Here is a 16016-nt window from a genome sequence, read left to right on the forward strand (position 1 = left end):
ATTGGAAATGCACAGCAGTTATTTCAAGGGAAAAAGCAAGTTAATATTTACAGGTATCAAATCCTGACCTTGGGGTGCTGCAGTTCCGCAAGAAACAGAGCTAAGATTATAGTCACTTAGGTGAGATTGCGAGGACAGGCTGAAACCCCTAGCATGTAGTCATAAGGCACATAAATGACATGACCAAACAGCCTGAAGCTTGCACATTCTATCCCATCTCCCTAATCCGTAAGTATTCATGTTCACCTATAGTCGGTTCTGCTGTAACGCGGTTGTTCCATTCTCATGTGATCCCGCGTTATAAAAAAAATCGCACTATAGCAGCATAATTTAAAGTAATGGGGCCAGAATCGTGTTATAACCAATAGAAACAGTGACCCCAATTTAGTGAGTTCATATTAACAAAACATGCGTTTTTGCAGAACAACCTGTATTCTTAGGTTGGAGCAGCCTTTCATGCAGTGCAGTCACAGAAACTGGAGAAATGATAATGAAAACTAGGACAATCCCTACTGGAGAAAGATGACATAATCAATTGAGTTGAAGGCTACAGATAATTTGACAATGAGGAAGGCTGGTTTATTGCAGTCTCTGTCACATTGAATGTAATTTGTGACTTTAATAAGGGTTCTGAGGGGGAATGGGGAACAGAAATCTGATTGAGGAAATAAATCACGGAATTACAGGAAAGATTGGCATGAATACAGGAGCTCACACCATATTCAAGAAGTTGAGAGGGACAGGAGTTTGGAGATGCGATGGTAGTTTGCAAGCGAGGTCGAGAATGAGCTGTGTGAAGGGATGACAACTTTGCATTTGTTGAGTGACTTTCATATATCTCAGAATGTAGCCATGATTTGTACAATGAATGAAGCATTCTTGAATTGTAGTTATAGTCATTATGAATTGGAATCTGCAAGTCAGCAATTTCAGAAGCAGCCAGTGATCAGATGACCATGGATCAGAGAATGATGAAAAAGCATTTTTCACACTGGCTTTAAAAAACTGCGATCTAGTTTGTAGGCTCCTGCCTTAAAGGGCTTTCAGGATCTGACAGATGCACTTACACCAGGTTGGCTGCTGGTCAGTGAACACACAGATATGCAATGTATTTAGTGGAATGATTTTGAGGCATAAAAGCTGCTGTTACTCGGGGCAGAAACACAGGCACCAATCCACTTCTCAGTGCTCTGTACAAACAGCAAGACAAAATAACACTTGGCTGTCCGGACAGACATTTCAGGGATTTATACAAAAACTGAGCTCCAAATAATCCGAAACATTAACTCTGATTCTCTTTCCACAAATGCTGCCACACCTGCTGAGTTTCTCTGGTACTTTCTGTTTTTATTATTTATAGCTGACAATGGTCACTTCTTCTCAAGACCAAATAATCCAAAAGAGATGGGGCACCTTAATCTCTAGCATAGGTATAGTTTACTACCTGGTCACCTGGTTGCACCATGAAGGAGCAAGAGAAAAAAAGGCATATGTCTGAATATGATAGGAAAGCACAATGTGTAGAGAAAGCAGGCCTTCTAATCGTCTTACCCAGTTTCACATTAGTTACAACAACTTAGAAACTCATCATGTAATATGACCTTACATCAGATCTGATTTAAAACTTAATGTGGAGATCATTGATCAGGCTGGCATTTACTACCAGTACCCAAACAATTGAATGCAATTAAGAGCAAATGGCATTGCTGTGGGTTACATAGAGACCTGACTTGGTAAGGACAGCAGATTTCTTTCCCTAAAGTACATTAGTGAACCAAAATGATTTGCTTTTTATGACATTCCAACATATCCAAGGTCATCAATTACTAGGTTTTCATTTCAGATCACTTACTTACCTCAGTTGAAAATTATTTAGCTGCCAGAATCAGCACAGTTCACTATGATTTGGGAGACTACTATGTCTTGGGAAACAAACTGGATCTCCCTTTGAAGAAACCCTCTACAAGAATTAGAGTTGAACTTGGGTCTCCAGATTATTAGTCATTGTAACTACACCCCCATGAAACATAGTGCAAAGTTTACTTTGAATACTTTATACGCAGGATCACACAAAACAGGAGGATGCTACTTAGTTTTGAAAGAACTATTCAATAAGTCTCCCTCTCCTGATCTTTCCCACAATACTGCAAATGTTTTTAAATAAAGGATAAGTTTTTAATCCAAATATCTTCCTCAGACCTAATATCTGAAATTATTGTATAAGGGTGTCACTGGTTAGGCTAACAATTAAGTCCATCTCTAATTGCCCAGAGGGCAGTTAAGCGTCAACCACACTGCTGTGGATCTGGAGTCACGTGAAGGCCAGACCAGGTAATGATGGCAGTTACCTTTCTTAAATGTCATTAGTGAACCAGACAGGTAAGAAGATTAATGAACTTGTGAAGTAACAATGTAAAACCACAATGCATTTTAAAAATTTTATTTTGCATTTCTTCCATAATTACAGAATGTTGAATAGCATTCATGGCATACCATAACACCTGGTATATATGAAATGATGGTTACATTGAAAAGTGGGTAGATATGACTCTTGGTGGTTGTCTGTGTTGAATGGTAATTGTAACAAGTTTTTGCTGCTTTCCTGCAGTACCACTGACTAATATACACACATTACAGTAATGCAACTCATAATTTTCTTTGGTTGGGCGCTTTCACATGTAGTATCTATGCTGGTGTGTTAGGCTGATAGTAACAGTAGGTCACAAGCATTGTGGAGTGGATCTCATGATTCAGTCTTGATGAGTACACACTTTTTTTCTTGGGCTGAGGCATTTATTGTGCAATTTATGCTGACAATAACTTGGTGCAGCTTGGTTGGAAAGATACATTCTGCCATAGTCTCCTTGGGATGGACCAATTGGATTGCACGTAGCGGGAGATCAAAGAGCCTGCTTGTGTTTTCGCCAAGGCAATCAAATTGAAATGCATAGGATGCAAGAGGATGCGGTGGTGAGGCACAATTCTGTTCATTTTGATTAGATTAGATTCCCTACAGTGTAGAAACAGGCCCTTCAGCCCAACAAGTCCACACAAACAGTCTGAAGAGTAACCCACCCAGACCCATTTCCCTCTGACTAACGCACCTAACCTATGGACAATTTAGCATAGCCAATTCACCTGGGCTACACATCTTTGGACTATGGGAGGAAACCAGAGCGCTCAGAGGAAACCCACGCAGACACGGGAAGAATCTGCAAACTCCACACAGGCAGTTGCCCGAGGCTGGAATCGAACCTGGGACCCTGGTGCTGTGAGGCAGCAGTGCTAGCCAGTGAGCCATTGTGCCGCCCCTATTTTCTAGGGGCCACCTTAATATCACATCCCTACTAGTAATAGATGGTTCTTTTCACACTTTTTGTTTTGGTATTACCATCTCTTAATTTATAAGATATGGTAATACCAAATTTATAGAGGTGGCACAGTGGCTACCACTGCTGCCTCACAGCACCAGGGTCCCAGGTTCAATTCCAGCCTCGGGCGACTGCCTGTGTGGAGTTTGCACATTCGCCCCGTGTCTGCATGGGTTTCCTCCGAGTGCTCCGGTTTCCTCCCACAATCCAAAGATGTGCAGGTCAGGTGAATTGGCCATGCTAAATTGCCCATAGGTTAGGTGCGTTAGTCAGAGCGAAATGGGTCTGGGTGGGTTACTCTTCAGACTGTCTGTGCGGACTTGTTGGGCTAATCACTGTAGGGAATCTAATCTAATCAAAATGAACAGAATTGTGCCTCACCACCACATTCTCTTGCATCTTATGCATTTCAATTTGTTAAGTGGGGAGGGAACATTGTTACACAATGAGATGTATATTAATCTGTCTGATAGTGTGTGGTTTATTTTATTCTGATTCAGATACAGAATCATTAGTTTGTTCCAATAGTCATACTATGTTTGTACATCAGTATATGTCTATTTTTAGATAATTTGAGAAAAAATATTTTAATGTACAATGGAATTTATTCAGTTTGTTATCACTATCTTCCATAAATGTATATTTTCTCAAATGGAGCTGGAAACTGAGAGTTCATAATGGAATTACTAAATGTCCTCAATTTCTTTAAAAAAAACAAATAATGGGTACATTTCAGGTTTCACCACATGGGAGCAATCTAAGGGAACACATTGAAAGTCTGCTTTGAATTTCATTGCAGTAAGTTTACAAAGATCAAGTTTATTGATCTTAATTCAGCTCATGTAAAGTGCTCACACACCTATTCAAAAGCATTAGCTAAAATGTTATATTCTACAAAAAGCTAAATGCTATCAAAGATTGTCACTTGCAGAAAAACTGGAGTGAAATAAACTGCAGCATACCAGCAAACACTTTGCAAATACTATCACTGTCTTTTCATCAGGGTCCTAAATGAACCTAAAAATACCTTTATGTATTCACAGTGGCTGTTTCTAAATATGGATCGCAGCTGTGAAAAGAGCAACTGGTTGTTTCTTAAGCCAGCAATGGCGCCAGTCCTTGCTGGCAAACATTAATAGTTTCTTCATATTTATTCCACCAGATCTACTGATGAGGACTTGGAAAGCATTCAGTTGTCATTCACAATTTATCATAATAAATCTCAGAAAGGCAATTTTTTCAAAATTAAACATTTTAGAAAGTTACATGCTCCGTAAAAGGAAAATGCATCTGAAAGACAGTATTCCAACTGAGATGTGGAGCCTCATTTACAAGACTGAATTGTATGTTCAATAAGAATAATAAGCCACTGGATGAGTCTTGTGTGTGTGAATTTATGAAGCAGTAATGAAGATGGAAAACAGATGACCTGAACTCTCTCAATGCAAATTACTTTCCAAATCTCAAAAGAAGAATGTATTTTCCTTTCATAGAAATGATCTGTAGATTTTCATTGAGGATTGCACTAAAGAAAAGTTAGCAAAGTATACAGAATCAACTTAGTTTAAAAAGAAAACATCCTGGTAATATTTTGAAATTTGTGCCTTGCAAACTGCAAATGACATAACTAATATGGAGTAAACAACTGCTTTGGTCTTTTAGAAGAAGTTCAAACATTTGTAAAATATTGCAAAGGCCCCGAGTTTGAAGTTAATTTACAATCTATATATTGGTGATATTTTAGTATAATGATTTAGAAATCAGCTTTATAAGATAAATGTTATTGTTAGATTGTCATGATCTCGATAATGGCAACTGGTAAATATTTATTTTAAAAGTATAAAATTGATCAGTTCTAATAAAAATGTAAATATAATAGATATGATCATTGTATTTTAAAAAAAAACTTTATTAAAAGAATGTCATAGGGATACATTGAATTGACTCAGCACATTTTGTGGTTTGCAAATCCATGTAATTATGTGTCAAACTGTATAATAGATGTAAGTTTGAATGCTAAGAGGCTATTAGATATTTATGAGGACAAAAGGTGAGCAGATAGAGATTATCAAGTAGGCAAGAACTTTTTTTTGTCACAGCAACTAGTAATTATAAGGTGTATAAAGGGGAGGGAAGGTCAGGAAAGCTACTAACTCACCTTAACTCCAGTCTAGCTAGAAAAAAGTGTCAAATGAACTCATGACCAAACTCTGCAGGACTAGACATTGCTGTAGTTTAGGGATATACCCACATGGGATAGGTAGACCCAAGGTTCCCCTGATACTGGGACTCAATCCCAATTTATATGAGACCAGCTAATTGAGAATAGTAAGCAAACAGCTACAACTTGCCAATGAAAGACATGTTAATTTCTGTTAATTACTGGAGATACAGGTAGGTCTTGCAAGTGGATAGGGATCACAACTTTAGGAGAAAGATGACTAGAAGATGGATAGGAAATGTCCAAGGATTTGAGCATGCTGAAAAGCTGAAAGAATTCTTCTTGGGGAATATAACAAACCTACTTTGGCTTTTTGGCTCTCTCGGTTTTGCATTGAAGATAAAGAAGGTAACAAAGAGGTGAATTTGTTTGCTTATTCCTCTGCGCTCATGAAAAGACATACAACAGTAACTGCAGTATCATTAGACGAAGATATATTTTCCTGTGATGAAAACCAGAAAACAAGAGGGAAAGAGAACGACCTCAATATCCTGAAATCTCAGCTGCTGTCAGTCACACCTCAATGCCCTTTAGAGATGGATGGAGCTATGGCAATGTTGCAAGAAATTCTGCTGAAGGTAAAGGGGTTGCCACTGCTGCAATGAACAGTCACAAAGTGTAGACATTTTAACACTTAAAGGAACAGTAGCTGAAAAGGAGTTCTGTCACAAATGAACATGAGTGAAGATTCAAAATTTTCCACAGGCAATAAGATGGCCACAATATTTAAGAAGTCTCAAATTATAGAGTTAGAATGGAATTTTTGACCATGGAAAGCTCAGAGCTTTGACATAGGTTAACGAGCACTGAAGCTTCAGACTGGGTAGATAGTATCCTCATTGCTACTAGCAGAAACTAGTGAAAAGTTAGCTGAGGAAAAGGATGGGCTTGAGGCCAAATTAGATCAAGCATATAATGAAGGATCAGAAATTGTTCACCAAATAAATGACAACTCAAGTTTTCTTCCAGTAAAACAGGAGAGGTGCAACTTATAGAGCTTCCTGAGCTAAAAGCCATCTTTGACAAGTTTTAAGCCAACCATCAAATGGCTCATGAACTTAATATTAAGTAAGAATCGGACAAGTCTACCTATCTAAAAGAGACTGCAAAACCTAAATTCTAGTTATTAGCAGTCACACACTACCCTCATATCACAGGAAGGGAATCACACATTATAAATTGATCAACACAAGCAAGTGAACAAACTTCAGTATAGAAGTATAAAAATGTTATGCTGTGTTTAAAGAGGTAACAACGTTATCAGATAGAAGTGGTGACTGAACAGCAACAATCTGGAGAAGTACCAAGGCTGACTACTCTTCCTATTGTCAGTGAGGTTCTTGTGGAGATTAATTTAGGATATCTGGTCAGCATGGACGAATTGGACAAAAGGGTCTGTTTTAATCCTGTACAGCTCTATGATTCTATATTTGGGCAGAATGGTGGCACAGTGGTTTAGCACCAAGGACCCAGGTTTGATTTCAGTATAAGGTGACTGCGTGGAGATTGTACTTCCTCCCCATGTCTGATGGGTTTTCTCCAGGTTCTTCAGTCTCCTCCCACAGTTCAAAGATGTGCAGGTTAGGAGGATTGGTCATGCCAAATTGCCCATAGTGACCTGGATGTGCAGGCTAGGTGGATTAGGCATGGGAAATGCAGAGTTACAGACACAGGTTTGGGTCTAGGTGGGATGCTCTTTGGACAGTCAATGTGGACTTAGTGGACCAAATGGCCTACTTCCGCATTGTAAGGATTCTATTATTCTATGATATGCAATGCTGATGTTGAATATTCAGACAAGTTGGTAGATCAGAGTCCTACTCGTTAGCTTCCTAGAGATTCTAATCAGGATTCACGTCCAGCAGGGTCTCATTCCCTTTAAACTTGAGATGAATTCTGTCATTGATGGGGGTACAGTCCAGCTTTCAGACGGAGATCCTGAACTGTCATTGTTTGCAGAGAAGCAACATCAACCTGAAATGATACCAATACCTAGAGAAACAGAAATTCCAATTCTACGTTTATTGGGAAAATTCTTATTTCCTCACCTCCAGATTTGTCTATGTTCTTTTATTTTGTCTACTAGAATTGTCACTGGAAATAGTGTTAAACAATTGTTTCATTGTCACAACCTCTGTGGACGATGCAACTGTGGTTCTCTCTAGGAGCTGAAGGTGTTTCATTTTTCCAACTGTTAATATTTTCCCAAGTCCAGTATAGAGAAAGCAAAGAATATAGATTTCAAGTCATCGTCTTTGCCTTCAAGGAGTTGGAGGTTTGCCTTTTGAATAATTTTTTCTTGGTTGGTTTTCACTGCCATTACATTCATGTCATCACAAGTGTCACATGAAAAGCTGCCATCTCACTCACCAATGTGTCTTCTAAGGAAATAATAAGAAATCACCTATATCCTACACATCCTTCAAGAAAACCAAGGAAATGTTGGAGATTGACACCTCTAGCAATAGAAACCCAAGGAGTGGGGACTGAGTTGAACAAAAATTGTAAATAGTTAACAATGTTAACAACATAGCACTTGAGTCGAAGATGTAATCATATCCTAATCATAGCTACTGAGCATGTGAGTTAGGAGCTTAGTCATGATGATGTCAGATCACACATAAGCTCCATCTACAACTTTCTTTTCCCCTTCAAAAATACTTGAAAATTTTGTCACTTCCCTAAACTGCGCCATATCTCCTGCAACTCTTTGAATTCCTTCCAGGGTTCCAACCTGGCCATAGTACCGAAACAGACTTCATCAAATTCACAGATGTCATGGAAAGTGACTGCAAATATGCAGAATTATTCCCCTTCTTTCTTGATCTGTCAGCAGTCTTTGTCATGTTTAGCTATACCGTTCTCCTTCCAATGCCTGTCATCTCTCATCCACTTCAGTTGGACTGCTGTTAATTGGTTCCCTTCCTACCTATCCATACTTAGCCAGAGAATCCCTGCATTAGCTGTTCTTATCTCTCCTGCAATATCACTTCTGAAGTACTCCAGGGATGTATTTTTGTCTATCTGATTTTCCAGTTTGCTAATATCATCCAAAAAAACATCACATGACACAAGGATGCTGATGAAGTATCGCCTCACCACCATCATCTCTCCTTCACTGTATCTTTCATGCTGTTCCTTTCTAAACTGCACTACAGATGTACCTACGTCAGATAGACGGATACAATTCGAAAAGGCATTTCACCACCTTGCAAAGGCAAACTTAGGGAGCACAACAATTTTAGACTAGCTAGAATTCTAGCCAATGCTCACACTCCATGAAATAATAAAAAAGGTAGCTCTTCATGATATAGCCTTTTGTTGCAAATGGAAATAGAGATGCAACAGCTTTTAAGAAAGGATAGTGGCAGAGAAGGGGAGAACAAAAGAAAAACAAAGCAAGTTACATTCATATTGCACTTTCCATGATGCCGAGATGTCTCAAAGCACCTTCCAACCACTTAGACCATAAGATATAGGAACAGAAATTAGGCCATTCAACCCATCGAATCTGCTCTGTCATTCAATCGTGACTGATAAGTTTTTCAACCCCATTTTCTCCATAACCCTTGCTTCTCAAGTTCCTATCTATCTCAGTCTTAAATACACTCAAATTCTCTCAAAATAAATGCTATCATTGCATTTGCTGTCCTAACTACTGACTCAACCTGTAAGTTTACTTTGAGAGAATCCTGGACTCGAACTTCCAAGTCTCTCTGCATTTCAGACTTCTGAATTTTCTCCCCATTTAGAAAATAGTCCAGGCTCCTACTCTTCCTACCAAACTTCACACTTTCCCACGTTGCACTCCATCTGACACTTCTTTGCCCACTCTCCTAACTTGTTAAAATCCTTCTGTAGCCTACCCGGCTTCTCCATGCTACCTGTCCCTCTACCTATCTTTGTATCGTCTGCAAACTTAGCCAGAATGCCCTCAGTTCCTTCATTGATATCATTAATGCATAAAGTGAAAAGTTTTGGTTGCAACATAGAGCCTTGCAGAACTCCACTTGTCACCAGCTGCCATTCTGAGAACAACAGTTTTATCCACACTCTCTGCTTTCTGCCAGACAGCTAAGCTGCTATACATGCTAGCATCTTGCCTCTGACACCATGGGCCCCTATCTGACTCAGTAGCCTTCTGTGTGGTACCTTCTCAAAGGCCTTCTTGAGATCCAGGTAGATCACATCCATTGACTCTCCTTGGTCTAATCTGCTCATTACTTCCTCAAAGATCTACCCTTGATGAAACCATACTGACTTTGCCCTATTTTACCACACACTTCCAAGCATTCAGAAATCTCATCCTTCACAATGGTTTCCAGGATCTTACCCAAGACTGAGGTTAGGCCAATCGATCTGTAATTTTCCATCTTTTGCCTTTTTAAACTCGGGAGTCACATTAGTGATTTTCCAGTCCTCTGGGACCCTCACTGATTCTAGCAATTCCCAAAAGATCACCATTAATGTCTCTGCTATCTCTTCAGCTATTCCATCTAGTCCACGTTTTTTATCTGCCTTCAGGCCATTCAGTTTCTCTAGCATCTTATCCTTGGTATTGGTCACCATACTCAGCTTTGACCACACACTCTCTTAAATTTTTGGATATTACTTGTGTCTTCCACTGTGAAGAGAAAATGAGGTCTGCAGATGCTGGAGATCAGAGATGGAAATGTGTTGCTGGAGAAGCGCAGCAGGTCAGGCAGCATCTAGGGAACAGGAGAATCGACGTTTCGGGCATTAGCCCTTCTTCCACTGTGAAGACTGACATGAAGTAATTATTCAGTTCCTCAGCAATTTCTGTGTTCCCCACCACTATCTCTCCAGCATCATTTTCCAGAGGCCCAATGTTCACTTTTGCTTCTCTTTTGCTCTTTATATATCTAAATAAACTCTTACAGTCTTCCTTTATATTACTCACTAGCTTACCCTCATATTTAATCTTCTCCCTCCTTATTTTTTTTGTTGCCCTCTGTTGGTCTTTATAAGTTTTCCAATCCTCTGGTTTCCCACTGCCCTTTGCCACATTATATGCTTTCTCTTTTGCTTTTATGCTCTCCCTAACTTCCCTAGTCAGCCATGATTGCTTCATCCTCCATGTACCACATTTCTTTTTCCTCAGGATGAATCTCTGCTGTGTCTCCTGAATTACTCCCAGAAACACCTGCCATTGGTGTTCCACTGTCTTTCCTGCGAGGCTCCTCTCCCAGTCAATTCTACCCAGCTCCTCCTACATACCTCTGTAGTTGCCTTTATTCAGCTGTAATAGATTAGATTCCATTAGATTAGATTCCCTACAGAACGGAAACAGGCCCTTAGGCCCAACAAGTCCACACTGATCCTCCAAAGAGTAACCCAGCCAGACCCATTCCCCTACATTGACCCTTGACTAATGTACCTATCACTACGGGCAATTTAGCACGGCCAATTTACCTGACCTGCACATCTTTTGCATTGTAGGAGGAAACCAGAGCACCCAGAGGAATACCATTACCTCTGATTCTATCTTTTCCCTCTCAAATTATGGAGTAAATTCAATCATATTATGATCACTGCCTCCTTTACCTTAAGCCTCCCTATCAAGTCTACCTCATTGCACAACACAAAATCCAGTATTGCCTGTTCCCTAGTAAGCCCGAACACAAGCTGCTCCAAAAAGCCATTTCGTAGACGTTCCTCAAATTTCTTTTCTTGCAATCCACTACCAAATTGATTTTCTCTATTCACCTGCATATTGAAATCACCCATGATCACTGTAACTTTGCCTTTCCTACACATCTTTTCTATCTCCTGGTGTACCTTGCACCCCAGCTCCTCACGACTATTTGGAAGCCTGTACATAATTCTAACTATGTTTTTCTTCACCTTTGCGGTTCCTCAATTCCATCCACACAGATTTTATACCATCTGACCCTACTTAGTTTCTTCCTATTGATTTAATTTCATTTCTTACTACTCAGGCAACTCCACTCCCCTGTCCATCTTTTCGATAGGGTGTCTCTCCATGAATATTCAGCTCCCAATCCTGATCCCCTTGCGGCCATGTCTCTGTGATTCCCACTATGTCATACCAGCTAATTTAGTTTAAAGCCCTGTCCACAGCCTTAGTTATGCGATTTGCTAGGACTCTGATCGCAGTACGGTTCAGATGAAGACTGTCCCATCGGAACAGGTCCGTTCTTTCCAGTACTGCTGCCAATAACACCATGTATTCAAATCCATTTCTCTCACACCAATCTTTGAGCCACACATTTACCTGCTTAATCTTATTGACCCCATGTCAATTAGCTTGTGGCTCAGGTTGTAATCCAGAGATTATTACCTTTTTGGTTCTGCTTTTCAATTTAGCTCCTAGCTGTTCACCCTCCCTTAGCAGAACCTCTGCCCTAGTTTTATCTATGTTGTTGCTACCTACAAAAACACTGGATCTTTACCCTCCCACTGCAAGTTCCTCTGCACCCAGATGACATATTCAGAACCCGAGCACAAGGTAACACAACCTTCGGGACTCTCGATCCTGGTCACAGAGAACATGTCTCTGCCTCTAACTATACTATCCCCAATTACAACAACATTTCCCTTGTCTCCCACAACTTGAATGGCTCCCCGCCACACAGTGCTGCAGTCAGTTGGCTCATCTGCCCTGTAGTCCCCAGTCCCATCCACACAGAGAGCAGAACACTTGAACCTGGACAGGGCTGAGGCTCCTGCAACTCTACCTCCTGGATCCCTGTAGCTGCTTCACTTACAGCCACATCCTCCTGTCCCTGACCACTGGCTGAATTCAAGTTAGTTAGTCTAAAGGGTATGACTGTCTCCTAAAATACAGCACCTAGGTAACCCTCCCCCTCCCTGATGTCGCAATGTTTCCAGGTCATTGACTCTGAGTCAGAGTTCTTCCAGCAACCAATATTTACTACAGACATGGGGACTGGGACCCACAATTGAGTCCACCAGCTCCTGCATCATGCAGAAAGAACACATCACCCGATCCTCTGACCTTATTTTACTAGTTTTCTTTTTTTTATTTTTAACTGTTTCTGTATCTCAGCTTATGGAAGTTGTAACAAAAAGTAAGTTGTAACCAATAAATTAACAAGTTTCAATTTACCACAGATTCAAATTTAGCAGACCCCTTATAGCCAATCAAATCACAGCCCTCCTGTGACATCAACTTCTTGAAATAGTGTCTGTTTAGTAATGTAGTAGGTTCAGTAAACAATCTATGCCAAGCAAAATACCACATACAGCAATATAATACTCAGCAGACAATCTATTTTTGTGATATTCATTAAAAAATAATGGCCAGGACATCAGGGATAATGTCTTCAAAATAATACAATAGTATCTGTTACATCAACCTGAGAAAGCACACAGCACCTCTGATTAAAATCTCATATGAAAAATTCAACTTCGACAGTACATTATCTCAGTACAACACCCGGCTAGCAGCATTGATTAGTACTCAAGTACAGCAGAGAACTTTGAACTGTTCACATCAATAATAACAGTAACTTGGACTTCTGCAATGCCTTTATCATAGTTAAATATCCCAAGGCACTGGAATATTACAAAATAAAATCTGAGATCAAAGCACATGAGGAACTATAATCACTCAAGAGTTTGTTCAGAAGTATAGGTTTAAACAGGCTTCTGAAAGAAGGTGTTTAAGAGAGGGAATTCTAATGGAAAAATGGCCACTGCATTCAAAAACCAATCTGCTGCAGAGTCTCTTTCTCTCCTCAGATGCTGCCAGAGCTGTTGAGTCTTTTTTTTATTCATGCATGGGACACATGCATCACTGGTTGGACCGGCATTTATTGCCCATCTCCAATTGCTTTTGTGAAGCTAGTGGTGATTTCCTTTCTTGAATAGCTGTAGTCCATTTGGTGTAGGAAGACTGACAATGCCATTAAGGATGGAAATGTGTTGCTGGAAAAGCGCAGCAGGTCAGGCAGCATCTAGGGAACAGGAGAATCGATGTTTCGGGCATTAGCCCTTCTTCAGGAATTCCCGAAATGCCCAAAACGTCGATTCTCCTGTTCCCTAGATGCTGCCTGACCTGCTGCGCTTTTCCAGCAACACATTTCCATCTCTGATCTCCAGCATCTGCAGACCTCACTTTCTCCTCAATGCCATTAAGGAGGCAGGTTCAGAATTTTGACACAGTAGCACTGGAAGAATGACAATACATTTCTAAGTGCGGATGGTGTTTGACTTGGAGAACTTTCAGGTGGTGATGTTTCCATGATTCTGCTGCTCTTGTGCTTCTGAAGGTAGTGGGGGCCACAATACTCACAACCAAAAGTGGCTCTGTAGCTGGGTCCACAGCAGGTGGTGAGGGAGCCAAAATGGAAAAATATACTTGACACCATTCTCACCAATCTGCTTGCTGCATCTATGAATGACAGTATCAGTAAAAGTAATCACCCCAAAGTCCCATTTTCACATTGAGAATACCCTGCATCATTTTGTGTGGCATTAACGCTGTGCTCAAGGGGATAGAGTTTGAGTAAATCTAGCAACTCAAGACTAGGCACCCATGTGAGATTGTGTACCATCAGCATCAGCCACATTGTACTTTGATATAATCTACTTATTGCCTGACATAATTCCCAAACTATTATCACCATCAAGTCAGGGATCAACCCAGGTTCAACGAAGAATGCAGGAGGGTATGCCAGGAGTAGCACCAGGCATATCTAAAAATGAGGTGTCAACCCAATGAAGTTACAAAACAAGACCAGCTACATACCATACAGCAGAAGCAGCAAGTGATACCCAGAGCTAAGTGAAATCACAACTAACAAATCAGTTCAAAGATCTGAAGTCCTCCCAATTAAACAACTGGAGAAGGAGGCTCCACAAATATCCACAACCTTAAAGATGACAAACTCTAACACATCAGTGCAAAAGATTTGCAACAATCTTCAGCTAGAAGTACTGAGTAGATGATTCATCTTGTCCTCTTCCAGAGATCTCAGGTATCACAGATGTTAGCCTTCGGCCCCATTAAACTCGACCGTGTGGAAGCAGACCATTGTGGGGAGATGGGTGTGGGTGGGATACGCTTCAGAGAGTTGGTGTGGACTTGTTGTGCTTAACCTTTTTATTGCAAAAATATACTTTATTCATAGAAAGAAATCTTTGGTACATGTACAGTTAATGGTGCCGTTCAGATCTATACTCTCTTTACTTACAGAGAACAAATTAAGTCTTTGATGTTCAACATTCTCTATATTTACAGTCAACCTTTTGGCATTTAGCTGAGGCATCACCAGGGTCCAATTACTGAATGGACCCCAATATTCTTCAGCAGAAGGACCCTACACAGTGGTCTTTCCCCACCGCACCTTGGCGGCAGCTGCCCCAGGCTTCAGCGTGTCCCTCAGAACATAGTCGTGGACCTTGGAAAGTGCCAGTCTGCATCACTTGTTTGGGGTCAACTCCTTCAACTGGAAGACCAGCAAGTTCGAAAAACGTCTTTCACCGAGTTGATGGTCCTCCGGCCACAGTTGACTTGGTGTGAATCCCAGGGAACACACCGCACACCATAGTGTCCTGTGTCACAGAGGTGCTCCGGACAAACCTCTAAATGTCCTGTTTCCACACTGTAGGGATTCTATGATCTTTTTGTGCTCAACTGCTGCGGCTTCAGTCTGCTGTGGATCTTCAGTAAAGTGATGGAAGGAGTCATCAATCAATAGCACTATCAAGCATCAACCTGCTCAGCACTAACCTAGCCCCCCTGAGCAGTTTATTTAAAATCTCATTCTCCCTACCTTCAGATGCTGACCCAACACGCTTTGACGGTTTCCAGAAACTTCTCGCCCTCACAGCCGGCCGTTTGTGAGACGCGTTGCGATTGGTCCGACTTCCACCCGCTGGAAGAGAGGCGGCCGGTGATTGGTCCGGGGTGCGGTTGCCGGGTGATGGTGGGCCTTGAACGGGGAGGCGGTGAGAAGGGTCTCGGCCGGGCACTGGGAGCGAGCTCCGGGGGTTGAGTGAGTGAGTGACGGCCCCGGGGAGGGGCACAGAGATCGCGGGGCGGGTTGTAACTGTTCTTTCGCCCCCATTTCACCGGGAGCGGGGGTTTTTGTGAGAGATTCTCGGGGTTTGAAACCTCCTTCTGGCGCTTTGTGGTTCTGAAGGGACTGTGGTTCTGTCAGCATCAACTTCCCCTTTGGTAAAAAGGCATGCTTCTGAATTATTCTGAACTGTCTAATATTACTTGAAACCTATTTGAGGTTTTTAAAATCAACCTGTTCAGACTTGTTACCGAGATGTACAGCATAGAAACAGGCCCTTCGGTCCAACTGGTCCATGCTGACCAGGTATCTTAAATTAATCCAGTCCTATTTGCCAGCATTTGGCCCACATCCTTCTAAACCCTTCTTGTTCATATACCCATACAACTGCCTTTT

At 41.1% G+C, this 16016-nt stretch overlaps 2 protein-coding genes across 6 annotated transcripts in view; both read left to right on the forward strand.

Moving 5' to 3' along the window:
- Positions 1–5304, forward strand: part of LOC122561632 (troponin I, slow skeletal muscle-like) — a 44570-nt gene extending 39266 nt beyond the window's left edge. For both annotated transcript variants that reach the window (XM_043713569.2, XM_087999634.1), the window contains one exon: positions 4534–5304. The gene's annotated coding sequence lies outside the window, so the exon portion shown is untranslated. The remainder of the gene's footprint in view (positions 1–4533) is intronic.
- A 10253-nt stretch (positions 5305–15557) lies between these two features.
- The window catches only part of bpgm (2,3-bisphosphoglycerate mutase), a 74992-nt gene continuing 74533 nt past the window's right edge, over positions 15558–16016 (forward strand). For all 4 annotated transcript variants that reach the window (XR_015761169.1, XM_087999638.1, XM_087999635.1 and 1 more), the window contains exon 1: positions 15558–15778. The gene's annotated coding sequence lies outside the window, so the exon portion shown is untranslated. The remainder of the gene's footprint in view (positions 15779–16016) is intronic.

This window comes from Chiloscyllium plagiosum, unplaced genomic scaffold, assembly GCF_037043375.1.
Source record: "Chiloscyllium plagiosum isolate Xiang-an unplaced genomic scaffold, Cpla_swu_hap1 HiC_scaffold_23, whole genome shotgun sequence".
Lineage (NCBI taxonomy): Eukaryota > Metazoa > Chordata > Chondrichthyes > Orectolobiformes > Hemiscylliidae > Chiloscyllium > Chiloscyllium plagiosum.